At 54.2% G+C, this 26,718-nt stretch overlaps 1 protein-coding gene across 1 annotated transcript in view; it reads right to left on the bottom strand.

Moving 5' to 3' along the window:
• LOC115062412 (disks large-associated protein 4-like) overlaps positions 1-26,718 on the bottom strand; it is a 97,311-nt gene that overhangs the window by 41,589 nt on the left and 29,004 nt on the right. The window contains exon 2 of the mRNA XM_029535754.1: positions 4,288-4,476. The gene's annotated coding sequence lies outside the window, so the exon portion shown is untranslated. The remainder of the gene's footprint in view (positions 1-4,287; positions 4,477-26,718) is intronic.

Here is a 26,718-nt window from a genome sequence, read left to right as displayed (position 1 = left end):
CCGCTAGGGATTTAAGGTTCTGAGCATCCAGAAGGCACAGCCTGTCTTTCCAGGCAGGGCTAGTGGAGGCTCCAGGGCCAACATGTCCACAACAGCAGCCTCTCTGGGGACAGTGTTGACTGGTGAGGCAGGTTAGAAGGTCAAGGGGAGTGGCTAAGGTTTGGGGTGCTGCTGATCTGGGGTTTTGTTGGTCCTGTGCACAGAGCCATACTGTCCTCCTTGGGTGTCATCTCCGTGACTAAGGAAAGAGGCAACCTGTGGAGGCTGGTGGATGCAGTGGCTGGCAGATGCAGTGTTACACAGTGGCACTGAACACCTACGGCATCTCCCTGGAGTGGTTCTACCTCTGTCCAGGTCAACACTCTCTGATGCGTTGTTTTGCTCTCCTAGAGAAGGCCAGTGACTTGCTCAAGGTCACACAGCCAAGAAGGAATAGAAACGAGGCATAGCCCAACCTGATTCCCCAGTCCCTTAGGTCTGCACGCACCAGGGCAGCTCTGGGAACAGCTCCATAAAATCACAAGTCTGATGAAAACGGCCTCATGTTACCCGTGCTGGCTTATAACCTCTTTTTTTTTTTTTTTTTTTTTTTTTAACTCCACACTATGAAGTTCTTTCTGCAACAGTAAATTTAGATCCCGGCCCCATTTCTAACAGCCGCAGCAGGCACCACTGTACAGCTGCAGCAAACAGATTTAACTAGTCCCCTGGAGAAGGACAAGTGGCCTGTTCCCAACTGCCCTGCTACTACCAGCAGCACTACCCAGTGCGCTGATGTGTGTCCTGTTGGCAGTCCTGTGACATAGTGTGGCCCTGGGCTGTTAATCCACTTGACTGCACTGGTCCCATCTCCTTTCCCTCAGTTTATGTGGGTGGTTGTGTAACATCAGTCTTTCCCCAAGCCTGGGCGCCCTGGGAGGGGTATAAATGTGTCTGACTGCTCTCAATAAACCTCCTGGGAATGCATGGATTCCTCTGGGGCTGGTACCCAGAGAGAAGACTGGGCTGCCAGCTTCAGGCCTCTGGAAGACTTCTGCAAGCCATGTTCTAGTGCTGTCCCCAGCACTGGCTGGACACACTGCTCTCCCTGAGTGTGGTTGGTCCTAGCCATGAGCAGCTCAAGCTCTGCTGGAGACCTCAGCACCAGGTCCAGCCTGTGTACCATTCCCAGGAGCAGGGTGTCGCTGTCACATTACCGTCAGAGCCTATGGAGTCTCCTCACCCTAGTCTCTTCTCCAGACTTCAGACCCGTCAGGTGACCAGCTAATTCCATAGGGCTGTTTTGCGCTTGACGAGATAATAGGTTCAATATATAGTAGGCCTGCAGGAAGTGAGTTTAGAGCAGGGGTTCTCAACCTGTAGCTCGGAACCCCCTGGGGGGGTCACATATCATATAACCTGTCTATTATATTTATATTATAATCTGCAACAGTAACAAAATTACAGTTATGCGGTAGCAGTGCAATAGTTTTATGGCTGGGGTCATCACGACATGCGGAACTGTATTAAAGGGTCGCAGCGTTAGGGAGGTTAAGAAGCACTGGGTTAGAGGATGGGTCTGAGCCTGCTTCCTCTGCATGACCTCTTTTTACCCTGAATGAGCTCGAGTCTTCCGCTGTCTCTCCCCAGCTGTCCCTTTGCAATGCCTTGCTCCTGTGTGGAGCATTTGTTAAATGAGCCAATGCCCTACACTGGCCCTTGTCAGGGTCCTAGCCCTCACAGCTGCCCATGCCATGATACTTGCCTAGCTTCTCACACCTCAAACACGCAAGAGGTATAGACTCAGCAGAGACAGACAGAGGGCTCCCTACCGTCTGGCATAGCTCCCAAGCCTCTCACTACGCTGGAGGCTTGAGTTCCTGTCTGGTTTCTCGCCTTACCTCTAAGCATATGCCAAAGAGCTTTGTCTTGTAAGCCTGACTTGCCCCTGCCCTACAAGGGGTAAAGTAAAATCTGTGAAGATTTGATGCAATGAAAAGAAAAAGCTAAATGGCAGGCTGGGGTGTAGTTTAGTTTGGTGGTAGAGCACCTGCCCACCACATATAAGCTTCTGGATTCCATCCAGAAAAATTAAATAAATAAGCCAGGTATGATGATGGTGCACGACTGTAATCCCAGCACCTGGGAGGCAGAGACAGGAGGGGCTCTTGAGTTTCAGGCTGGTCTGGTTTACATAGTGTGTACTAGGTCAGGCTGGAGTACATAGAGAGATCCTGTCTCAAATAAGTAAATAAATAACAATACATACATACATACATACATACATACATACATACATACATACAACAGGAAAATCCTTAGTAAGGAGCCTGATAATTAAAAAATAAATGGTAGCTGTTATTGTTAGAGCTGGATTTGGGGGGGAAGGGGTCATTAACTGTGACATACACTACTACCATGAGGAACATACACAAGACAAAAAGTCCATTGTGCTAAGTGGCCAGTGGCCAAGGCTGTGCCCCACCCCCCAGGCCAGCAAACAGAGCTCTGTGCCCTACAGGCCCCTGTGTCTCCCAGCTCACAGGTCCTCTCTGGCACAGTGGATTTTTTCCCCCAGGCTTTCGTTTTGCTGTTACTATTGTCAGTAAGTGGACAAGATTCAATCAATCCATTGATTAGTGCTCTTGGCTGGCTCCCCTGACCTCAATTCCCTGGGGACCCTGTCCTCCCAGCCGCCTCTGCCCAGGCACAGAGGCTCCCTCCGAGCTTCCCAGTTCCTTAAATAACCAGCTTGTTAGCAAAATCGCAACAGTAACACCTCCCTCGCGCCACCCCGGCCTCCATCTTTCCACGTGATCCTGACGGCTGCTCCCTGCCAGTGCCAAGGAATCCCTTCTCCGTCACTGGGCCACACACAAGGGGGCTGTGAGCGATGGCAGCTGTGCCTCCAGATCTGCCCTAGGGCGGAGGAGGCCTCAGAGCGGTGCTCATCAGCAGGAGAGGCTAAGCCCTCTGTGAGCCTCGGGGAGCTGAAATGAGATGCTGAATTGTGCCAGGCATTCACCAAATGCCAGACACGTAGTAACTGCTCAAGAAATACCCACTGGCCCTGTGACACACACTGTCCTCAGGGAGACCCCAGCCTGCCTTGGGCAAACCCAGCATGTTTGCTGAAGCCCCCCCCCTCAGACCACCATGTTCTCATCAATTGTGTGGTGACAGCTTTTCAGCCAAACGCAACAGGTGTCTCTGGTTGCCACAGCAGACCAGCAGACCCTGGGGCCAGGCTTGGGGGGAACCAGGTTGGGGGTGGGTAGTAATTAATGGGGGCCCTTTCACAGTTACTAACAATAAGGCTGGCACCGCACAAGTGTGCAGCGTGTGGTTCTCAAAGACATCCATTATTGGCAGTGAACTTCTCGGGTTTTTATATTATCCTCGATATTTGCATATTATGCATATTTACCAGTCTTTTCGTTCTTATGAGCATCTCATCAAGGAAGCTGGCAGCTGTTGGCAGGTGGCAGAGTTGGAAGCAAAGGGGCTGGCACCATGCTGAGGGATACTAGAGCAGCTCTCTGGGACCCCAGAAGGCTGATGGGTTCCTGGGTCCTCATGAGGGATTCCCACATCCTCTACCCCCTTCCGTGACCCTGGGAAACAGAGGGAACTCAAGAAGGCAGACCTTCAACCCAGGCTGAATGGTGTCTGGGGGCCCTTGGGTTTCCTCACGTGTAAACTAGACGTGGGGTGGGGGAGACTGTGTGAGAACAGGGAGATTAATGAGCCAGGCGCTGTGGTTGGCACCATGTGGGCCTGAGGTGGCTGTCCCTGCTCTGTGGGAAGGATGACGGAGGAACCAAGCTTTGTGAAGATAGTGTGGGTGTGGAAGGACAGTCAGAGATAAGGCTGAGCCCGGCACCGCATTGTGTGAGTTTAGGCAGGTGGAGCGGGAGGAGGAAGAACGTGTTCTTGTGGGCCCCCGTCATGCCACAGCCGGCAGCAAGCTCCCTCCTCCTCCTGAGCCCGTGCTGGGCACCTGCTCCAGCCCCGGGTGTGGCATTTGGAATGTATAGTGCTAGGTTTGCCAACGACCATCCTCAGCAAGGGCTTTCCCTCCCTGAGGCAGTGCCCTGGGAAATAGGCACCCTCGCCAGGCCCACCTCCAGAACAGTCAGGAGGATGGGGTAGACCGAGCTGGTTAAACTATAATTGTGCCCAGACAGGAAAACTCTTATGGAGGTCCCTCTGCCAGCTTGTGGGTGCTGGCAGTGGGAGGGCTGGGCATTTCCCAAAACGGGCAAGCTCAGCAGTGGGTGAGATGCCCAGGCCTGTGGCTGTACTTACCCACCAAGGAGCCACGTGCACAGGGAAAACAGTAGCCGGGAAGTCTGTTGCAGATGAAACCTCAGAAGCGGGAGTAGGACTGAGGACTGCCACACACATCCCTCCAGCACTCCATCAGAGGTATGGGTTGGGCCCTGGTCACACAGGGGGGTCACCAGGCTCCAAGCAGAAGGCGGGCAGCACCAGTGTCTGCAGACACAGGAGGAACATTGATTAGCCAAGAGATGAGTGCCACACCTTGAGACCTTCAAACTAGCCCCAGGGAGGGGGCAAGTAGGCATAGTTGTCATAGAAACCCAAGTGTTTGTGCAACGCTGTATTTTCCAGAGAACCCTGGCACCCCAGCTCATGGGAGGCCTACGTTGTTTTTAGAGGTAGATTTGCATGTCATGTATATTTACAACGCCTTTCCCACCACCCACAGAATCCCCGAAGCAGCCAGCAGTGGGGGAAGCTGCAGTTAGTTCCCCAGTCCTTCCTCAGCTTGCTCCTCCCTCTTGCCCCCACCCTTTTCCACTTCAGGAGGGGCCTAAGTCACACAACTGGGTTCAGATCTCAGCCTGGCCCCTCATTCATTTCAGGTAATGGCTAGGTGGTTCCCTCTTTCTAAGTCTCAGTTTCTCTTCTTGTTAAGAGTAGTCTTCTGGAACCTGCTGGGAGGTCTGAGATGATGCAGGAAGGATGCTGGCAGAAGGTACTACTGCCTTGGGGAAAACCCTGGGAGGTGTCCCCCTCCTGTCCCTGCATCCTGAGTGACTCCCTGGGAGAGCGGAGGGATGCCAGGCATCTCCAGTCCCTTGCCTGAGCAGTGTCTGTTCCCTGAGCCACTCTCTGTCTGGACATTTGTCAGTGGGAAGGAGACTCTCCGCTGCACACCTACCCAGGAGGCAGCACCTCAGAGGATCCCCCCTCTGCCCTCCCATTCTACAGGCCACAAAACTGAGACTGAGAAACCAAGGCATGAGCAGCTAGGCTGGGGTGTGAACTCGGCGCCTTCACAAAGTCCTGGGAAGAGACACAGGGAGCAGTTCGCCACAGGAAGAAGCAGGAAAGGGTGCGCTGAGGTTGTGAGGCTCACCGGCTTCATCTGTTATCCCAGGCCTGAGGATGCTCTCCCACACTGACCCCCAGGGTCTGCCCAGAAAGGGCACCTCCCACACACCAGCTTCCACACTGTCACGTGTGCAATGGACTTTCCCTCCTTTTCAAAGTAAGAAACTGAGGATGCCAGAGGGCAGGAGGAAGACTCCGGATGTGGGTGTCCCCAAACCTCAGCCATGGCACTCCTTTGATGAGGAGCACACACTGATCTCCGATGAGACCTAGGCAGCAGCTTTAACCCTGACCTCTGGTTCTAGGACAACGCAGCCCATCTCCCTTAGGAAGCATGTCCCCAGCCAAAAAAAAACAAAAAAAAAACCAAAAAAAAAAAAAAAACCACGCAGGACCAGCAAAGGCCCGGGAAGCAGGAAAGATGACATGGGACTCATTCTCAGTGTATGGACACACACTCAGACGTGTGCCTGGAATACCTCTGCGTGCATCATGGGGTGTAGAAATCCACCGCACACACAGTGCGGCAGCTTGGGAAGATGCCGTTCCTACCAACTTATCACTTGGAACCAAATTCACCCGGCATATGGCTGAAGGGAGAGGCAACAGCAGAGGGAAGCATCCTGACTTGGAGGGGCTCTAAGGCCCCTGGAAGCCCCCAAGCTTGCCTGCTGAGGGAAGGCGGCAAGTCCCCCACCCCTCGTTTTCTCTTCTCTAAGGTGGGTAGTAGGCCCTCGGCCCCTGCTGGCTGTAACACCATTTAAGTCTTGGACTTCCAACACAGACCATCTACATACAATGCAAAGAGAATGAAGTTCCATGCAGCAGGCCTCCTACTGCCCAGCACCACAGACATAGACTGTCGCAGGTGGCTTTGACTTTGTAGAGATAGAAAGTAGAGTCAAGTCCAGCGGAGGCTGCCAAGGGCTCTGGCGGGATGAGAGCTGAGGGGCGGGAGGGAGCAGTTTATGGGGCAATAAAGAGGTTCCAAAATGGACCGGGGTGATGGACACACACCTCTGGATATGAGCTAAAAGTCACCTAACAGGACACTTTCATGAGCAAATCACAGGGCACGTGAGTTACAGCTCACTTGGTAACTCTGTTAAAACCATCCTGATCCTCTGAAAAGACCACCACAGAACTTCCTGGTGGCCATCTGTAATCTGGGAGCCTCTGTCTCAGAGGTCTGTGTGCTTCTGGGAAGCCACCCGACCCCTAACTGGCTGGGTTCCCACTGGCCCCAGGACCTCTTGGGTGTCTCCTTTCCACTGCTGACACACTGTCTGTCCCTAGGCTTCATGTCTAGCTTCACGGATTAGAGCATGCTCACCTCACCCATAGGTACAGTACCCAGTGTGGCACTCTGCACCTAGTAGGCCCTTTACTAACTGAATGTTAAATGAGAATTACAAACCTTAAGGTGCAGAGTTGATTCCAGATCGGGACTACATGCCCTTCTAACCATGTGATCCTGAGGAGGTCACAGTGGGTCTCAATTCCTACCTACCCTGGAGGGAGGGAGCCAGGCATTAGCAGGCATAATGGCAGTGTGTTCTTGATGAAGCATTCCTCCATAGCTGTTTCCACAAAAGCCCATCTTTCCAGCCACCACTGCCCAAGCTTTGAGCTCATTCCTGACACCTCTCCCTTCTCATATCCAGGTTAAGCCACTGCTCTGGGCCTGCCACCGTGTGACAGGAAGCTGTACTGCTGCACATGTGGTAACCTCCAGCCCTTACCTGGATTCTCCATGCTGGCCCTGGTCCCCTCATATACTTGTTTCTAGACACAGAAACCAGAGCTGTCAGGGGAGAATTCAAGTCAGTGCCTCTTACCCCTCCTCAGCTCTAACATCTCCAGGGCCTCACTTCACCTCAAGTACGAGCACATCACCCTTCGCCACCACAGGCAGCCCTGCATCACCTCAATGGGAGCACCCACTCCCCTCTGCTTCCTCTGTGCCGGGCCCACTCTGTGCCGGGCCCACTGGCCTTCTCTCTTGTTAGACACACCAGGCATGCGCTTGCCTCAGGGCCTTTGCTCTTCCTTTGCCCTGCATGTTGGTGGCCCAGACGTCCTCAAGCCTTCTCCTCTCGCCTCCTTCACAACCTTTCTGGCACTGACTGCTTGACTGGGTGAGTGGTCCAGGCGTCTCCACAAAGTGCTCAATGGCAGGCAGTATAGCCCCACAGTGAAAAGTGTTAACCAAACAGCAGAGCCTCAATATAAAACTTCAGGGTCTCGGTTGCTGGGTGGCCCTGGGCAACCTTCTTTATATTTTTTGCTCTGCTTTGAGGCAAGGTCTCGCTGTGTAACTCTGACTGACCTGGAACTTGCCATGTAGACCAGGTTGGCCTTGAACTCAAAAAGATCAGATTGCCTCTGTCTCCCTAGTGTTACCAGTGCTGAAAGGTGTGGCCTGCCCACTCTTCTGGGCAAATTTCTTAACTTCTGTGTGTCCAGTTGCTGATATCTAAGATAGGGGTGACTCAAAGTCCCCACCCAGGAACAGCAGAATAAAGGATGCAGTTATTTTCTGACCGTTCCCCTGAACATCCTTAGTATCTAAACTCTCTGGGCCCCACACCCAGTGCAGCTGGCATTCGGAGCTGATCCACGAAGGTTAACTATTAGTAATTATCTCCAATGGTAAGTGGATATTTACTGACCCCCTGACAGGCTCTGGGTTCCCCCTGCTTCCCTCTCACAGGCCTGGCATTTCTCTCCAGCCGACCTCACCCCTCAGAGATCCCGGCCCCTGACCCCTTCTGCCATCCTTTAACCTCATCACCTGTTCCTGGGCTAGCACCAAGTGACCAGGGTTTCTTCTGCCCCTTCTCCTCATCTCTCATCTTCTACATAAAAACCCTGCCTATGTCTTGAAGACACAGCTTTCAAATGACCCCGATCCCTGGAGCCATCCTGCAGGCCCAGCACCTCTGCTCCAAGCACTGCTCCATTCTGTGGCCCCGCTCCTTCCCACACCCAATTCTGTGGAAGGATCCTTTTACTATCTGAGTGGAATGAGGCGCGTGCCACAGCTTGAAGGTCGAGTCCTCTGCAGCTCCAGGTCAGAGGGAGAAGGGCCTTCAGACAGGACTCAGCCAGCCTGCCTTCAGAGTTGTTGGCCTTCTCATCCTGGGCAGTTAAAGTAGTGGTTGTTGTCCAAAAATTCAATTTGCAAAACAGACTTACATGGGAGCTTTCAGCTCAATAAACTTGCAATGGGGACGTGGTTTCTAAAACCAGCCTGGACAGGCCCCCCTGTCCCAGGCTCTCCTCTCCTGGCCTGGCTCCCTCTATCCCAGGCCTCCTCCCTCAAGGCCAAGGCCTTCTGGCCTGCACAGCTTAGTGCAGTAGCATGACCTCCTGAACCCCTTCTCACCCCAAAGCCTAGGTTCCTCAGCCTGTCCCACCAAGCCCCTCTCCCTGCTACCTAACCTCACCTCAGGCTCCTCGGGACACATCCATACACCCAAATGTGCCCCACCCCTCTTTGCTGTCCACGTCTCCCCATGATGCCACCAATCACCGGAGTCCCTGAAGCAGAAACACAGGCATCATCCCAACTCCCTCCCGCCCATTCCTTCACGAAGTCTGCTTTCTGCCTCTGGACCAAGCCTCCCAGACTACCGCCTCTTCTGTTCCTACTACATCTCTCCCTTAGAGCGCCGGAACACAGGCCATTTGGCCAGCACTCATCACCAAGCTACCGGCCCCTAGTCTACTGGTCTGTACCAGCTGTCCCTAGATACGCATAGCCCACTGACTAGGCCACCGTTATAACGAAAGCCTTTTTCATGGGCCATTATGGTATGAAAACTAACACAGAGCCCATCCTTGCTCTCACGATTCTCACTCAAGAGCGGGACTGTGAGAAAGGAAACCTGTGTAGCCACAGGGCTGAACGAGGCACAGATATAAGGAGGAGGCCTGTGGTACAGGGTGGTTGGTGGTGGAACCTGACCAGGCAGAGGGCAGGACAGAAGGGTCCACCGTGGCTGACTCCAAGGGTACCGGGAGAACCGAGTGAGACATGGGGACTTCTCAAGCATGAACTCTGGAGGCACACACCCTGTGGTCAGATCCAGCTCTACCTGGTAGCCACTGACGGTGGAGGGGTGACCTTAGTGTTCCCTCTGTGAAATGGGAATATCTCTTACTCAGGTCTGATGTGGGAGTCACAGCCCATGTCCCAGCACAGTGGCTGCTCTGGCCTCCTCCCCTTCCAGGGGAGACATCCAGAGACCCCCCTAATAAAAACCCCAAACCTCAGAGACCACTGAGCACACGTTTTGTCCTGTTCACGCATCTGTGATAAAGCTTCACTTAAAGGTAGGCAGAGCAGAAGTAAAAAACAATAACTAATAATAAAGCAGAATTATAACAATACACTATAATAAAAGGTATGCAAATGCACTCTCTCCCTCTCTCAAAATATCTTAGTGCACTGAAGGTCTTGACGTCTCAGCGCACAAGCAGCGTGGCTAGGACGGCAGGGAAGAACTGTGAACACCCACCAGGCAGCTGGCAGCCATCGGGACGCTTTGCCCAGAGGAGGCGCCACTGAGCCTTAGCTGCTAACTCCATGTTCAGTGGCGGGTGGGGCTTGGTTGTGTCTGTGTAGGATGCAGTGGACTGGCTAGAGCCCAGGACAGGGAAGAGAAGGCAGCTCCGGCTCTAAGCTCATCCTGTCCTTCCCTGCCTCCTTCTCTGAGCCAGTCTTACCTGCTGGCCATAGTCCCAGCCCCATGTCCAATAGCTGTGAGAACCAAGCACCACTCCTGATTTGGAGAAGCAGAAGCAGTTGCTCCAAGCTGGAAATGGGAGCTGGAGCCGGGTCAGGAGGCTCCCCTCTGAGGGTCTGAGCTGGACGCCGGTCACCTCTCAGAGCTGCAGGACAAGGCCTGTCAGCAGCCACAGCAGATCTTGACCCGTGTTACTGTTCCTGAGGCCCCTGCTTCTTCTCCACATGTCTGCAGTGCTGAAGGATGCAGGTCACTCATTCTGCAGCTGGGGGTGGGGGGGGGCACTGTGCAGCCTCAGGTTGTACATGGTAAGTGAATGCCTGGGCAGGAGCGAGCTCCCGTGAGTCACACTTGGGCCCGAGGATTCTCCCCCAGAGTTGGAAGTGTCCCTCGTGATCAAATTCCCACATCCCTTGGATGCACAGTTTCCAAGTGTGAAGGACGTTGGCTGTGACAGAACTACTCTGACGCAGGCTGTCCACACAGGGCCACAGCATGCTGGCCTTGCAGAACTAAATCTATAAAGTCTGACAACAGCACATGGCTCGTGCCGACTCTCCTGCCGGCTCAGGACTGGGTGGTCTTTGGCACCACAGTCTCAGACCCCATGTTCAGGACGCTCACAGTGCACTAAACACACTGCTAGCTTGCTAGAAAGTCACATCATGAACCACTGGCTGGCTTTCAAACCCAAGGCTAAGCCACACCCTCTTCTTAGCCCAAGGTCACTCAAGAAACAGCTGGCAGCCTCCTATCCTGGGCCAGGTGTGGACGAGAGCCAGCTTGTCTTTGTTCTCACAGAACAGTGTGGTGGTGGTGGGGTGCACCTTATACTGGTGTTCAAGACAAGTGCGGGGTCTGGAGGGGCCAGGGCAGGCTGCAGGGAGCAGGACCACTGCGCAGGTGCTGTGGCCCTTCATACCTAGCACTTTGATGCATTCTCATCCAGTTTTTGCCTCATGGCCACCCCACCCCTGCGAAGCCTCCTCCAAGTCCTCAGGGCTTTGGCGCAAATACAGAGAACACAGTGCCCTGCACACAAACATTTGGGCTCCTACTCCGAACGTGGCCCCAAACTGGGCCACAATGAGGACAAGATGAGTCAGGCAGGCAGTGTCCCTGGAACACCCAATCCTATGGGGGTGGTGGATATGTAAACAGACACCGCAGTCCACAGTGATGGGTAGAAGACCAGAGCTGTGGGGCCAGCAGCCAGCCTGGGGGTGGGACTGGGCCCAGGAAGAGTCACAGGAAGACACCAGGCAGGCAGGTGGGAAACAAGCAGGAAGAAGGTATGCCACATTTGGGAACCTTCTACAAAGTGGGAAGCCAGCCTGTAGACTCCAGGGAAGGAGAGGCACAGGGAGAGGGGGACAGGCATGGAAAAACAGGCAGGGACTCAACCATCCAGAAGGTCCTGTTGTGCCAGGCCTTCAGAGACTGGCCTTATCCCTGGAGGCAGTGGGGACCCATGCACTTGGTGGGCTTCCTGTGGAAAAGAAGCAAATTGGCTCAGGCGGGCAGACTGGAGGTGGTGATGAGACCAGGGAGGATGGAATGAAAGTGCTCTATCTGGGGTCTGAGTCAGGAGACACTGGGCTCTAGAGGCCAGTCAAAGGGCTGGGTGGAGTGACTGCAATGAGCGACGTTCTGAGTCCCCTGAACCCCAGCTCTCAGGCATGGAGCTGTATGTTCTGATCCTGCCGGAGGCAGGAGGCTCAGAAGTTTAAGGTGATTCTCAGCCTTACCTCAAAATCAAGGCAGCCCGGGGTACACGAGACTCTGTCTCAAAAACAGAAACAGCTGGGTGATGGTGTCAAATGCACGGCAGGGGGAAGCTCTTGAGTTTGAGGCCAGCCTGGTCTACAGAGTGAGTTCCAGGACAGCCATGGCTACACGGTGAAACATTGTCTCAAAAAAAAAAAAAAAAAACCTAAATAAGGAAATAGAAAAACAATAACAACAACAACAACAACAACAACAACAACAGCAACAAAACCTAGGAAGATGACTTATGGCTTAGTCAGTAAAGGGCCATGTAAAAGCTGGGCACTGCAGTGTATGTCTGTAACCTCAGAGCTCTGTGTGTGTGTGTGTGTGTGTGTGTCTGTGTGTGTGTATCAGAGACATAGACAGAGGGGGTGTGGTGTGTGTGTGTGAGAGAGAGACACACAGAGAGACAGAAATAGAGAGACGGGTGTGTGTGTGTGTGTGTGTGTGTGTGTGTGTGTGTGTGTATCATAGACAGAGGGAGTGTGCTCTGTGTACAGGCACTAGAGCTCACCGGCCAGCTAGTCCAGCCAGTCAGAGTGATTGAGGGACATACCTTACTTACATCAACCCCTGGCCTTCACACATTTCTGTACACACATGCACATGCACACGCACACACTTTAAAAAGACTACAGAAACTATTTAGACTCCACTTGTAGTGACCCACAGGGCAAGGATTCGGTAGGGAGCAGCCTCTAGCCCTTGGTTCTGATGAGAAGGGGGCAAGGGTCATGGAGCCCTTGACTTTCAGCTATAACACAATCAAACGAACCCCTCTTTAGGGGCCAGTGGCAAATATCCCAGGCTTGCAGGACAAGACACAGGGCAGACACAGATATCCTCCTCCACCACTCACTGTGCCATGGCTGGCGTCCCCTGTGACCACAGAAGCACCAGTCAACGGCACTGCCCATCTTAGCCTCACACCAAAAACATCCGAGTTCTCCACCCAGGATGGAATGGGGAAGTACAGAGCGCTTAAGAGGGATAAGATCCAGGGTGCTCAAGAGTAGAGATGAAGGCCAAAACTTTAAGCTGAGTGCCAGAAGCTAGACATCAGATTCTGTCTCACTCCATGCTTCTATTTATATGACCTTTCGAGAAAAGGCACAATTACAGAGACAGGAAGAAACCAATGGCTTGGAGTAGAGCGGGGATTGGCTGCCATGGGCAACTGTGAAATCTCAGGATGAGTACTTAGACGGCCAGCATGTTAGCCGCACTTTTTGGAAGTACCCAGGGAGGGGTGCCTCCAGGGCGCCCTCCAGAGGATGATGCCATCATGTCCAGGCCAGGGAGAGTACCAGGCAGGCCTGTGAACCAACATGGAAGTCACTCAGGACACACTAAGCAGGTAGGATGCCGAATGGAAGATCTCCAGGCAGAGTCCAGGGACAGGACTGGAGGCCAGGGGCTTGGAGATCCAGAGGGGCTGGTGTCTCCCCTGGGAGAGGCTGGCCTCAGCTGCTGGCCAGCACAGAACTCTGCCCTCCCCAGCCTGCTGCTGGCTCCATACACTGCTCTTCACAGCTGTCCAGGGTCAGTAGGGAAAGCATCTCCTGGGGTGGCCCTTCTGTATGCCACTCTATTGCTGGGTGGCCTTAGTTATGTCGGTAGAGACCTCATGGTCACGGGGTAAGGAGTTAGCTAGCACAGGATGGCCCCCTCCCTACATCTGTGAAGAAGAAACTCATATGTGGGGCAGGAGCACATTTCCGTCTTCCTTAAGCTATAACTTACTTGGGAGCCTGTCACTTGGAGGCAGAGACTTGCAGCTTTTCCATGAAAATCTCCACTTCCAATTCTGACCATGAGGCCTATTCCAGAGAAGACCACATCTGACTTGTTCTCCACAGCTCCCAGGGCCAGCACTTACCATGGGGTAAGGGCTCACTACACACGTGCTGAATACATGCAAATGAGCAGGAGAATACAGATCCTATTGGCCATGCTCAGTACCCCTGCCCTGGCTGGCCCATTCTCTCACGCCTGCTCTGCAGACTGCAGAGCTCATCTCCCTTTCCCCGCTACAGCCGCTCTCTCACGCAGCACCATTGAGGAGCTTCATGTGGTGAGCAGGCCAGGGCCCTGCCTCTCCTGGCAGCCTTGGTCTTGGGCTGGGGGGGGGGGACAGGCAGTATTACCCACAGGCTGCCCAGTTCTCCAAGTGCCTGTCCCAACATCCATGAGTGCTGCCCACACATCTGGCTGCCACACAGAGCCCAGTGAGAGCAAGAAAGGGTGGCCCAGGCCTGCTCAGGGAGGACTTAAGAGAAGAAGAAAGGCTGGGGCAAAGGTCCCCACACATCGTGGTTTCAGGGTTGGGGTGTCCTCTCAGGGTTTCCTGATGACAGCCTATTTCTCCCCCAAAGTCTCCAGCAGCAGCATCAAAGATCCCATTAGAAGGAATCTATTCCCATCATCCGTGGCTCCCATAATCAACCTGCCTTTGCCCACTGCGGGATTCATTTCAGTGAAACAGACTTCAAGGTCAGAGTATGACTCAGTTTCTATAGCAGAGAGGTGGGTGGCTGGGGACTGGGGCTGGCAGGCATAAGCTGGGGTCAGGGTGGGGTCTAGAGGTCTGGAACTCCTTGAGCTACGCCAGGGAAGCAAGCAAGAAAACAAAGGGGCTTGTGTAAGACTCAGCACTGCAGATGAGCCACCTCCTCTGCGTAGGTCTGCAGCTCCTCAGCCCACTCCACACTCCAGGCACAACCTGTTTCTCCTGCCTGCACCATGCCGTGGGCTCTGCTCCTCCATCCACAGCACCATCTGCCAATCTCAGCTGTGAACATCCTCCTCACTCTGCATGCCCTCCGTGGGATGCCACGGCCTGCCAGAGGCCTTCCCTACGGCTCTGCTTGGGCCAGGGTGCCGGTGCCAAGCTACTGGTGCCTGCCCACTGAGGACTGTGCAGAGCTGCCTCATCAACCCACCAGGCCTGAGGATGCAAGCAGCTCTTCATGAGCCTCCCAGCCAGCTGTCCTGGTCTCCCCATTATCCAGTGTGGGGTCACAGCCCTGCACACATCTTGAGCTCTGCCCAAAGCATTCCAATGAAGGATAGATTGCAAGGCAGGCCCTCTGGCCATACAGGCGGGGAGCAAACATCTGCAGAATGAAGAACAGAACAGATTGGGAAGCTGTCCTGAGCGCCTGGAGAACGTTCCTGTAGTGGCCTGGCAGGTGATTCTGCTGTTCACTGGTGCAGCTATTCACACACATTTACCAAGGCGCTGACAAGAAGTGACACTAACTGCTGCTGACACGGGTGCTCCCACCAGCAAAGCTCAGGCCTGTCCTGTCTAAGCCCATCTTCCTACTCACCCTGTGATGTGGGTCCTGGCTTCTCCTATTTCACAGACAAGCAGCCAAGTCTCATAGCTGGAGAGTGCAGGGCTTGATCTGAACCCAGTCCAACTATATCCATGTCTTCAAGATGTACTGTGACCATGAGCCTTGGCCTGGACCTCAGTGTCTACCCACGGTGGATAAAGTGGGTGTCCTGAGACAAACCCCATATACTTGTCACACATCCAGCCAGGAGAAAGCCAGGTTCTTCCAGAATCAGGTTTCCAGGCAGCTAGTGCAGGTCCCTAAGGCTGCTCACCTCACGTTAACACTTCCATCTATCCAATGGAGCGGTAAGGTCAGCCTTGCCTTACTGAAGAGGCATCCCAAGAACCTAGCCTTCCCTTCCCTGTGGCCTTGATTTCCCCATTTGTAGAGTGATTGGGAGCAGAGTCAATCCCATCAGATCCAGCACTGGGGCTTCCCAAGGCCACATTAGCCTGAGCTTTGGGAGTGCTTTCCTGCACGCCATGGTGATCTCCATGGTGATGCTAAAGGCCTAGAGAGGGGGCGGCAGTGTCTAGGCCTGGAAGTGGCTCCAGGATGAGCTCGGAAGGGGGCTCACTATGTCCAGTAAACTCCATGCCTGGGCAAAGTGGCCCTTTGGCTTTGGGGACTCTCCCAGAGCCTGCTGTCTCCTCCACAAGGCAGGTAAGGACCAGCAGAGTTAAACAGCGCGCTCGTCTGGCCGCTGGCCATGGTGCTGAATCCACACACACACTCTTCCCTGTGGCCGGCCCCGCCTGCCAGCTGGAGATGAGGAAGAGTGAATGATGCAGAGGGACACACAGGAAAGCATGGTTGGCTGTGAGATGATCTTGCACAAGGTCATCTGTTGGGGGCTCAATGCCCTCAAAATGGGAATGCAGAGGCAGTCACAATGGCTAGAGAAGCCCAGGGTGCTGGCTCTCACTGTGAGGTGGGTAGCTGTCGAGCGTTGGGGAGGTGACATGAACAGGGTACTGACTCTTGTGTCCCCCAAGGGTTTGTCTATCCCTGGCAAATAATGTTCACGTAAAGATAATACTCAAGGTCACACAGCTGGTGAGGTAAAGAGCAGGAAACAACCCAGTTAACTTTCAGAGTCATCCAATCTATCCCCTCTCCACTGTATCCGCTGGAGAGTTCAAGTCAGAAAGAGCCCGACTTACCACGACTCATCCAGACCCAGATCCCAGAATAGGCCTCTTCAGTCCACTCCAAGCCCTGCTCCCTGGCACGGTGAGCGAGAGTCCCCACCTATGCTGCTGGAGACACAGGCTGGCAGCTCTCTTCATGACAGTCTCTGCCCTGCTGGAAGGTCCTTTGTCAAGGCACAGACATGAACGGCCTGGAGACAGCACATACCAGTTGTGTGCCAAGGGCTGTTGGCCACATGATCCCTGTTAGTGCCCTTGCCAGAAGGCATCTGAGGACCAAGAGCGAAGCCCATTTGGGCCCCTCCAGACCCAGGTACGCTCCTGGCCTGATCCTGCCCCTGGTTTCTGAACAGTGGAGTATATGCTCACACACATGCATTCGCAGATGTGGTTCAGATCCACTAGCCTGGGAGGAGGCGGGGACTCCTGGCAACCTCAAGCATCCAGTTCTCACCTTGAGGACCCAAAAGTGATGAGACCCAGGGAGGTGATTAGAAGTGGGTGGGACCTAAAGTCAGCTCCTTACCAGCCAAGTGGCCATGAGTGACTGGAGGGCATCTGTCTCATGTAAGGTAACTTTTATAAAAGAGGACTCCTGCCCTGTGTGAGGAGCACGACAGCATGGGACTGGGCCATTTCAACCAGCGGCTGCGCAGTGGAAGCCCATAGGTGGCTTCAATAGAGAACGCCATGCTAGATTCCAGCCCTCGGGGTTGTGCTCTCTTCTACCACACCCAAGCCACAAAGGATATCCGCATCTGCTCTCTCTAGAATACGTTTCCCCAAGTGCACCCCCCCCCATTCATTCTCGAGAAGGGGCAGGAGGGGTCTGTGTGGAGAGGGTCTGCTGCCCCCCTCCCAAGAAGGAGATCTAAACCTTCTGACTGAGTCAGGAGGCTCTTCAGGGTCCTTCTCTCCACCCTTGCTCAATTCCCAGCACCATGTCCCTCCCTCACGGTCCCTCGACACCCTGCAGCCACCTGCCTCCCCACTCTCCCTTCCCTGAATAGGCCAGCTGAGGTAAGCCCCTGGTGCTACCACCACAGGCTCACTTTTCCCAGCCCTCACGCAACTGGCCCCTCATCCCTTGGTTTCACCTGTGTCACCCACCAAAGAGGCTTTCCCTGGCCTCCTGGAGTGTAAGCCACATACTAGCTCTGGCTTAGGTCTCTTCAGTCAGCCAGGGGAGAAAATGCCCGCCCCTGCCAGCCATTGAGACAATTGTGCCCGTGAGGCTATAAACACTGTCACAAGTCCCTCTGTCACAGGGTCCTAGGCTTGCCACCTGACCTCTCTGACAGAGATGACAGTTGTGCCCCTCCCTTCCAGTTGGCTGCTGCCATCCAGGCCCCACCCAGCGCTGACCCACTTTTAGAGCTTCTCTGAGATCAGATGGCTACTCCCCGAGGGACCCAATCCCATAGATCATAGCTGATTCCGCTGGGGATGGGGTGGGGGCGGGGTTGGCTGCTGGCGCCCGTGTACTCTGTGGTCATTAATCAACATCACTAGAGTGGAGGATGTCACAGGGCCTTTGGTGGGAGCTGGGCCTGGCCTCGAAGGCTTGGGGGGCTGCTGGGCTGAGGCCTCCCGCCTCTCTTCCTGGACAGGTTCCTAGCCTGACACACCGGGTCTGTGCATCACATCTCCCCTGGATGTGCCCATTCCTTCCTCCCTGCAGACACACCGCTCAGCATCTCCCAGTACACAGCCACACCGCACGCCACTCTATCAAAGAGGAAACTGAGGCCCAGAGAGAAGCAACTTGCCCAAAACACACAAGACTGTGGGGCTCCTGGCCCAAAGGCTTCTGACCTTTGCCTTCTTGGTGAGGAGACCCCACTTCAGGCAGAGGGTAGGGAGCACTCCTGAGCCCAGGATGGCTCTCCTGGCTGCCTGGTGGGTGCTCCCACCCACTCCCTGGACCTCAGAGGCTGTTTCCCAGTCAGACTCCTAGGAAAGTTGCCTTCTTGGTCCTGATGCTCTGACACAACTGCCCTGTCGCTGCCTGCTCTCCACAAGAGAAACTAGAAGAACGGATGAGGCGTCTACAGGGAGCTGAGCCTGTATTGCCAGCTGATGGAAGGTGTGCTGCCATGGTGCCCACTGAGTTCTGAGGACAACGTACCCACAGCTTTGGGAAACACTGGAAGGTCGGAGGAGGAGGATGGGGAGGGGCCTCAGTGACTCTCAGAAACGTGTTTTCCCATCTCTGCCAACCTAGTATTTACTAAGTGCCTACTGTATGCACTGGAGTAGACTACCTGGAGTACGGGCTCTGCCTCAGATCATGTCCACCTCCTCCTGCAGGAACAGTGACCTTTGAGTTAAGGGGCCTCTCAGGATTGTTTCCTCATATCTAACCTATGAGCAGAGGATGACAGTGGGGTCAGAGTCCTGTGCAATAGGGCCACCACGCCTGCACACAGCGGGTACCTGACAAGAGCCAGGGCAGGACAATCATCGAGACACACGACTCTGAGCTCCTGGCCCGAGGTAGGCAAAGCTGGTAAAAGGATCATGTTGTGATTTGTGTCCCAAGGGCCTGGGACAGAGGAAACCCCCAGGTCACACAAGATTCCTCTGACAGGGACAAGGGGTGAGGAGCGTGAAAGATAAGAACTGGCAGCAGATTCTGCTGAGGGGGCATGGCTGAGCAATAGCCCTGTGACTGGGCACACTGTAAGAAGTGTCAAGGACCTGACACTTGCAGCCAGGAAACAGTGAACTGGGCCTCAAACTCCCGTCTCTGCATCAGGATGAAGGCAGTCCCCTCTCTCTACAGCGGAAGGCAGCAGTGAAGCCTGCTGTCTGCTCTGGGGTAGGGAGGGTTGGAGGGAGGTGAGAGGTGCTCAGGACCTAACCTGCTGGAATTGACCTTGGCTGTCATCTCTTCCCCTCGTCCCCTGGGGCTGACTCAATGCCACCAGTGGTGCCTGACTCACCCCTTCAGTGACAGCCACTTATGCCACCCCCTCCACCTCCCAGTCCCAGTAACAGAGCTCTTCGGCTCACACCCAACCCCTTTCTCACCAGCCTCCAGACAGCCACCAAGGGGCCTGCCCCCCCCCCAGAAGTCTGGGTCCCTCCTGAGAGGCTAGAGGGAGGTCCTTTCTGAGAAACAACCCCTCCTCTCTCTACCGAGCCCTGTCCCGGCTGCTCACACTTTTGGATAGCCAAGGCACAAGCCGGCCAGCTGTGAGCCCTGGCCTAGGCTGCTTGCCGTGCGTCCTGGGACACGGGTATGACAGCTTATAAGCCTCCAATGGCTTCTTCCATAAGTCATCCTGTTCCCACCACCCAGGGGATGGTGAATCACACAGCCCCTGTACCCCGGGAACAGTCATGTGATGTGAATCACAAGACAGAGCTGGGTAGCCCTGGCCCAGATCTTGAGTGTGTGTGGGTGCTCCAGGGATACCCCATTTCATCCTGTCCTCACTTCCTGAGGCAGGGGCAGCATGCACAGGCTTGTGAGTAGCACAGACTTGTGGGTAACCAGAAGGGAGGGGGTGACGTCAGGGTCCCCATTTGAGGGTGTTTCTTGGAGAATGTTGGGAACTAGGTCTCCCTGTGTTTGGGAGGGGGTATTCACAATGGCAGTCAACCCACAAATAAGTTAAATGGGACAGCCTTGGCTATTCCCGATTCCTGCCTCCCTTCCTCCCTCTGCCTACTCCACTCAGCCTGGAATCCACTTCTTTCACGGATCTGGAACGCTAGATTTCTCAGGGCTGTGGACAGAGGCGAAAGCCATTCCCAGGAAAGCTTTCTCAGTGTGCCTTGGGTACCACACATGGTTCTGCTGATGTGTCCAACTGGAGCTGGTGCTCGATGTGCCCTGTCTGCTAACCCAGCGGCCAGACAGAGCGCATCAAAACCGCACCGCACACCTCAAACCCTGCGTGGCTCTCCCTCTGCTGTGGTCTGCAGAACCTCCAGTGGCTGCAGAGTCCCTACCCTTTCAGCACAATCCTCCCTCCTCCTCGGGTTCCCCTACTAAGAGTGTGTTCCTGCCACACACAAGATGTTCCCTGTGCCTCTTTACCAAGCCATCTCCCAGCTCTTTCACTGGGCTTTCCAGAGATAAGCTCAAATGTCACTTCCCAAGGATAAGCCCCCCCGCCCACCCCTCCCCCGCCTAAGTGTGGGTCCTCTGTTTGCCTGGTTCCATTTAATTATTTGACAGTGCCACCTGGGCTGGTGGAGGTCAGAGGCCAGGCTGCTGGGGCCTTGCACATAGCCGACACTCAGTATATGATGTTTACTAAATGAATGACTGCTGGCTTCTCACTATCCTTCTAGCAGCTTCCAGATGGGCCTCCCTGCCACCCCCTGTTACTCATGGCTGGGTCCTCGCCAGCACCCAGCTCTCCACAGACAAGGCTCCCCACACATGTCCAGCTCCAGTGTGTCACACAGCCTGAAGAGCTTCCTTCATAGCTCCCACCCCATCCCACAGCATCCTGGACAGAAGCTGCTGGCCCTACACCTCTTTGAACCACCAAGACCCCAAGCCTTTTCTCCCCTTCCTCCCCATCCCCTCCCAAGGCCTCAGCATCCTCTTTGGGCAGGCCAAGCGTCATTCTGTCTTGATATAATGGTAAAAAATAAAGAAAGGAAGAAAGGACAGGAATCCATTGAGGGGAATCACAGCATCCTGTAAAGCCTAGCCCAGGTGGCAGGCAACAGCCAGCCTGAGCCTTCTTCACCAGGGCCAAGGGGCCCCTAACCAGGAACACATGCTATGTCTGAGTTTAAAACACCTAGAGAGGGCTCCCCTGCTAACGTACAGTTCCTAGAGCTGCTATGTCCTGGAACCCAAGTGCCCAGCATGGCGGGGCAAAGACCCAAGGGGAGGGGCCCATTTTGGCTGCTGTCACTTTGGAGACACCTCCTTTTTACCTGGCCCTCTGCTCCTCCCCCCCCCTCAGCTTCTTGGGTACCTGCTCCAGCAATCCCTGCCCCCCCCCCCCACAGCTTCTCTCCTCCACGGTGTGGTCACAGGGTGGTCACGCCATTTGAAGGTCTTTCTGGATGGGTCGGTGCTGCCAGGAACCTCTGACATCTTGGACTCTGCCTCAGGGTTGGATCAAGTCTTGCCTCCAGGGGTCTAGTGAGTCAGCCTGGGGTTCAGCCTCGCTTTATCTCTTGCATGAGTAACTCACTCAGGGCTAAGCATTAGCTTCTAGCTTGTGCAATGGATTGGCTGTCCCCAGTCAGCCTCTCTAGCCCCTAGAATGAATCTTTCTCCTCCAACCCCCAGAAATGTATGCATGTGTAGATGGGAGGGGGAGGGGAGGGGGAGGGGGAGGGGAGGGCAGAGCTAGAGACAATCTTGACTGTCATCCTCAGGAACGCCACCCACCTCCTTTGAGAGTCCTCTACTGGCCTAGAACTCACCAATTAGGCAGGACTAGTTGTCCAGTAAGCATCAGGGATCCCCCTGTCTACACATTTCCAGCACTTGGGTAACAATTATGCACTACTATACCCACCATTTTTAAGTGGGTTCTGGGGAATCAAACTCCGGTCCTTGTACTTAGAAGGGCAGGCCCTTACCAACTGAGCCATCTTTCCAGTTCCTCTTTCTCTCTTTTCCCTCCAAGTTCAGAAGCTCCCAGTAGCTGTGCTGCCAGGAGGAGACAGAGTGTGGACAGAGACAGACACTGGGTGCAATAGGGGGCCCATGCAAGGCTGCTGTGCTCGGGGGACCCCAGGAGGAGAGGAGTGTTGCTGCAGCAGCAAGGAGGGGCAGGCAAGGCTGGCTTTTGTAGGACACAAAGCGTTGGTGACCTTAAGGAACATTGGGAGCCAGAGCAATTGGGCAGGGTGATGGGGGAACCTCCTTTGAAGAAGATCCCTTTGTTCTTCTTCCCCAGGGACAGGGACAGTGGGACCAAACTCTATTCTAATCCTATCCACATGCTAGAAGTCACTTGTCCCCAGACACTGGCATAGTAGACACTATTCTACTAATTGCAGAAAAAAATATATAAGCAGAATACACATGAGTGACATTTGAACGCTAAGAGAGGAGATTCCAGTGGGTGTGAAGGACAGTGAATCCAGGGCAGAGGGACAAGCCAGTGCAAATACCCTGGAAGGTGGAAGCTTCTAGAATGGAGAGTTATCAGTTGGGTGACCTTGGCGGCCAGAAACTTGTCTGCACTGACACTCAATGAAAGGCATCTATGAGGGCTGGAAGGTCAGGAAGAGAATGTGGCAGCAGAAGTACCGTGAAGCTTGGGGCAACACACACAAGTTGTTCTATAGGTACAGAGAGACCTCTGGGTCTTAAGTCCCTTAAGACACTTGGTTCCCTAGAGGAGGAGAACAGCCCTGGCCATAGGGCAGGAGCTGCTCTTCCACACAAGAGCTTGCAGAGGGAGTACCCCCTTTTCTCCCACATTCCCTCTGACCTCATTTGTCAGATCCTGTAAACCTTGAGGGTTTTTTTGTCCCACCCCAAATCAGCCACTCTCTCAGGTCCTACAAAGGAATTTACTTCCTCTGGGAAAACAGGTCCTGGAAAGAATTTGGGAAGGCTTCCCAGAGGAGGCAGCTCAAAGGTAGGGAGGAAGGGATCCTGCATGCTCTGGGCTAGAAGAAAAAGGAAGTCGGCAGCATCATCAGCATCCATGATGAAGCAGGAACTATTCACAGACCACTGCTGCCAGGCAGGGTCATAGCAGCAAGCCTGCGTGTCTGTGTGTGTGTGTGTGTGTGTGTGTGTGTGTGTGTGTGTGTATGTGTGTGTGTGCGTGCACATGTGCGCTCGGGTGTTCAGCCTGGACCAGATATTCGAGCTATCTCCTTACTGTTCTTTTTTTTTTTTTTTTAAATTTATTTATTTATTATATGTAAGTACACTGTAGCTGTCTTCAGACACCCCAGAAGAGGGCATCAGATCTCATTACGGATGGTTGTGAGCCATCATGTGGTTGCTGGGATTTGAACTCAGGAGCTTCAGAAGAGCAGTCGGCGCTCTTAACCGCTGAGCCACCTCTCCAGCCCCTCCTTACTGTTCTTGATGGTCCTAGGAGGGCCGAGCAAACTGAGATGGCAGCCACCAAGCCACCAGTCCTACAGCCAAGCTCTCAAGCCCCAGGCCCGTGGCTTCCACAAGACAGAGCACCCAGAACCAGCCAAGGCTCAGATCATCTGTTCTGGAAAGATTTGACTGCTCAGAGACAAGGACTCAGGGCCCCTTCTCAGCCTCCCTCCACAGACATAGGACCTCAACTCAGAAGCCTCAAGCTGCGTAAGGGGTGAGACAAGGCTTGGCAAGGCTCCTTCCCACCCACCCCAGGGGCTTAGGCACAGCTCCAACCTACAGCTTTAATTAAAAGGCCTTTTCAAACCATTAACAGCAATAATAATAAAACTCCAAATAAGACCCATAAAGCAGCAGACTCCGGGAGAATTAAAATGGGTACCTGGTGTTCCGACACCCCCAGGGGGCAACTGGCTCTGAGGGAGCTGTGATTTTCACCTCCAGTGGACCTGTCAGTCCCAGACATTGGCAGGAGAGTCAGGGGGAGAGTTGGGGTCTCCTCAGCAGGTGGACGCTGGATGCTGGAGTCCTAGCCCCCAGTCCATCTCACTCACCAACAACACCTCCTCCCCCAGAGCTCAGTGGACCTCCTGCCTGCCTCCTCCAGGCCCTGATTCTGATTTAGGTCACCTTTACCACCCCTAAAAATAGCTCCCCCTTAGTGGAGTCTCCATGTGCACCTGGGCCCTTGGAAACTGTGCTTCCCAGCGGGCTTCCCACGGTGCAAACCAGACCCCACCAGCTTGGTCCTCATGCCACCTCCCCCCATGCCCTTTATGTAAGCCCATCTCCTCTCACCTCAGGGCCTTTGCACAAAAGAGCTCAGAAAAGACCTAAGTGAAAAAAAAAAAAAATAAAGACCTGAGTGGCCCACAGTCAGGCTCAATCACTCACCCCCCAAAACTCTGAGAAGTCCTGCCCCTCCCCCAGGCCCGAAGCCCCAAAGGCCCTTCCTACGCTGTAGTAACTTCTGGCAGTCCTATCTGCTTGCCCTCTGACCCCACAGGAGCCTGTGAGGTCAGGAACTGTCTGACTTATGCTGAGCTAGCCCCAGTGCCTAGCTCGGAGCCTGACACACAGTAACTAACTGCTCAAGCAGTGCTTGCTGAAGCACTTGGCCAGGTGACACAAGCTCCTTGTTGCCCCTCCCCACACAGTCGCCACTCCCAGATGTTTAGCTCCCTGTGGGTAGAGGGTATGGCACTATCTTTCAGGGATCCTGAGTTTACTGTTGCTGACACCACAGAGGCAGGTCCCCAAAGGGAGCCTTAACTCCACACTGTGGGGACAGTTCCTAGCACTTTGTGTCTAAGTTGGCTTCTATTCGGCAATCACCTGTGCATACTCAGCTAAGTACACAGGACACAGACCTGGGGGTGTGGGGCTGACCTGTAGAGGACATCTAGGTCAACTGGGGGGCCAGGTGAAAGTGTTATACTAAGGCACAGTAAGGGGTGGGGCTGCTAGTATAAAGAGAGGGGTAAGGGTGTGCCTGAAAGAAGACAGACAGACAGACAGACAGACAGCACAGGGCCATGTACATAGTCGGCACAAAGGAGGTGGCTGGGCAGAAGAGGGGAGGCTCCCGCAGTGTGGTGGCTGGATGCGGGTACAAAGCGTGCTCACCCCCAGCCCCGGAGGCAACAGTTTGCAGAACGGGGTTTGTTGCTCTTCTTTATTTATTCTTTATTTTTATCTTCGGCGCACTGCTGTTTTGCCTTCACGTATCTGTGTGAGGGTGTCGGGTGCCCACATTACAGGCAGGTGTGAGCTGCCATGTGGGTGCTGGGAATTGAACCTGGGTCCTCCAGAAGAGCCGCCAGTGCTCCTGACCACTGAGCCATCTCTCCAGCCCCATTGTTCTTCAGAGTTAAAATGTGGCTCGGCAGTGGAGCGCTTATCTAGCATCCCTGAGCAGCTCAGCTCCAGCTCCAGCCCTCCCTTGGCCCTTTATTAACTTCTTGGCCTGAAAAGCTCCAGGCATCCAGGAGACAGGCACGACACTTGTGAGCCAGGAGAGCTAGCTGCCTCCGTGCCCAGGTGACCCTAGCATGTCCGTGCCTCGGGTCCCCACCTTCATCCTCCATGGGCCCCGAGATGGGATCAAACAGAACTCAGAATGGAACAAGGCTGGAGCCCCACACCTTCCCCAACTGCCCAGGCAGAACAGATGTTAAGTCCTTACAGCCAGAAGTAAAGTCATTCTCTTACTAATGGGGCGGGGCTCCAGCCAGGCCACAGTTTCATCCTCCCGGGAGGGCGGGGAGGGGGCATGGGAGTGGGAGGGAGAGGGTGGGAATTTGCTTCTGGAGGTAAAGAACCAACCCTGTCTGGAGCTGCTTCTTTGAAGCCTGGTGAATACGTATGGCAGCAGGCAGGCAGCTTTGAGATGCTAACAAGCTGGAAAAATTGGGGTCACCAGCTTTGGGGACCCTACTGAGGAGTGGCTGGAGCAGAGAGGAGGTGCTATAGAGAGACCAGAGATACTAGAGACCCAGTGGCTCAACTCTGACCTCTTCCAGCCTTTTCCTACCTTAACATCCACACCAGAAGGACAATGCAAAGTAGCAAGTTTCAGGCTGGACTTGGGGGAAAGAGACACTTGATACATGCATGCTCTTGCACATTTTTGAGACGATCAGGGCCGAGAGGCCAGGGTTGGCCACCCATCTCAACCTGTCTTGCCCACTGGCTTGTACCCTCTCCGCTACTGTTTCCGGGCATAGAATGGAGGGAGTTCATGCACAAACCACACAGAGTCATGGACAATGAAGTAACGGACCTCGCTCCAGCTGAGCCCTAAGTGGGTGAGCCAGGCTGGGTGGTAGCACCTCTGCCACACACACACACACACACACACACACACACACACACACACACACACACAAAACCTGGGTTCTATCCTTGGCACAGCAAGAAAGAGGAAAGAAAACACTACCAGAGTTGGATGGCTGAGGGTGGGTAGGTTGGAGGGGGCGGGGCTGCAGCTGTCCTGGTGAGCACCTTGGGGAGCCGCCCACTTCTGGGAGAAAGTAAGGCTCGAAGGCTGGGAGGAACTCCATCAAACCAGTCTGACTTCAGCACTTATACTGAGAGGGGCCAGCGCCTTGTGGACCCATCTCATTCAGGTGAAGTCACAGGAAAGTAAATGTGCTAACCTTACCACAGGCTCCCGAGTTTCCAAGGGTGCCTAGTCTACTCTCCATGGCTCTCTGAGCCTTAATTCCCTAGGCTCCATCTTCCTTAAGACCTGTGCCAGTTTGAAAGAGAATGGCCCCCAGGTTCATAGTTTTTTTTTTTTTTTT

The sequence above is a fragment of the Mus pahari genome, chromosome 3 (assembly GCF_900095145.1).
Source record: "Mus pahari chromosome 3, PAHARI_EIJ_v1.1, whole genome shotgun sequence".
NCBI classification, from domain to species: domain Eukaryota; kingdom Metazoa; phylum Chordata; class Mammalia; order Rodentia; family Muridae; genus Mus; species Mus pahari.
The sequence above is the reverse complement of the archived record's forward strand: the minus strand, read 5'-3'. Positions and strand labels throughout refer to the sequence as shown.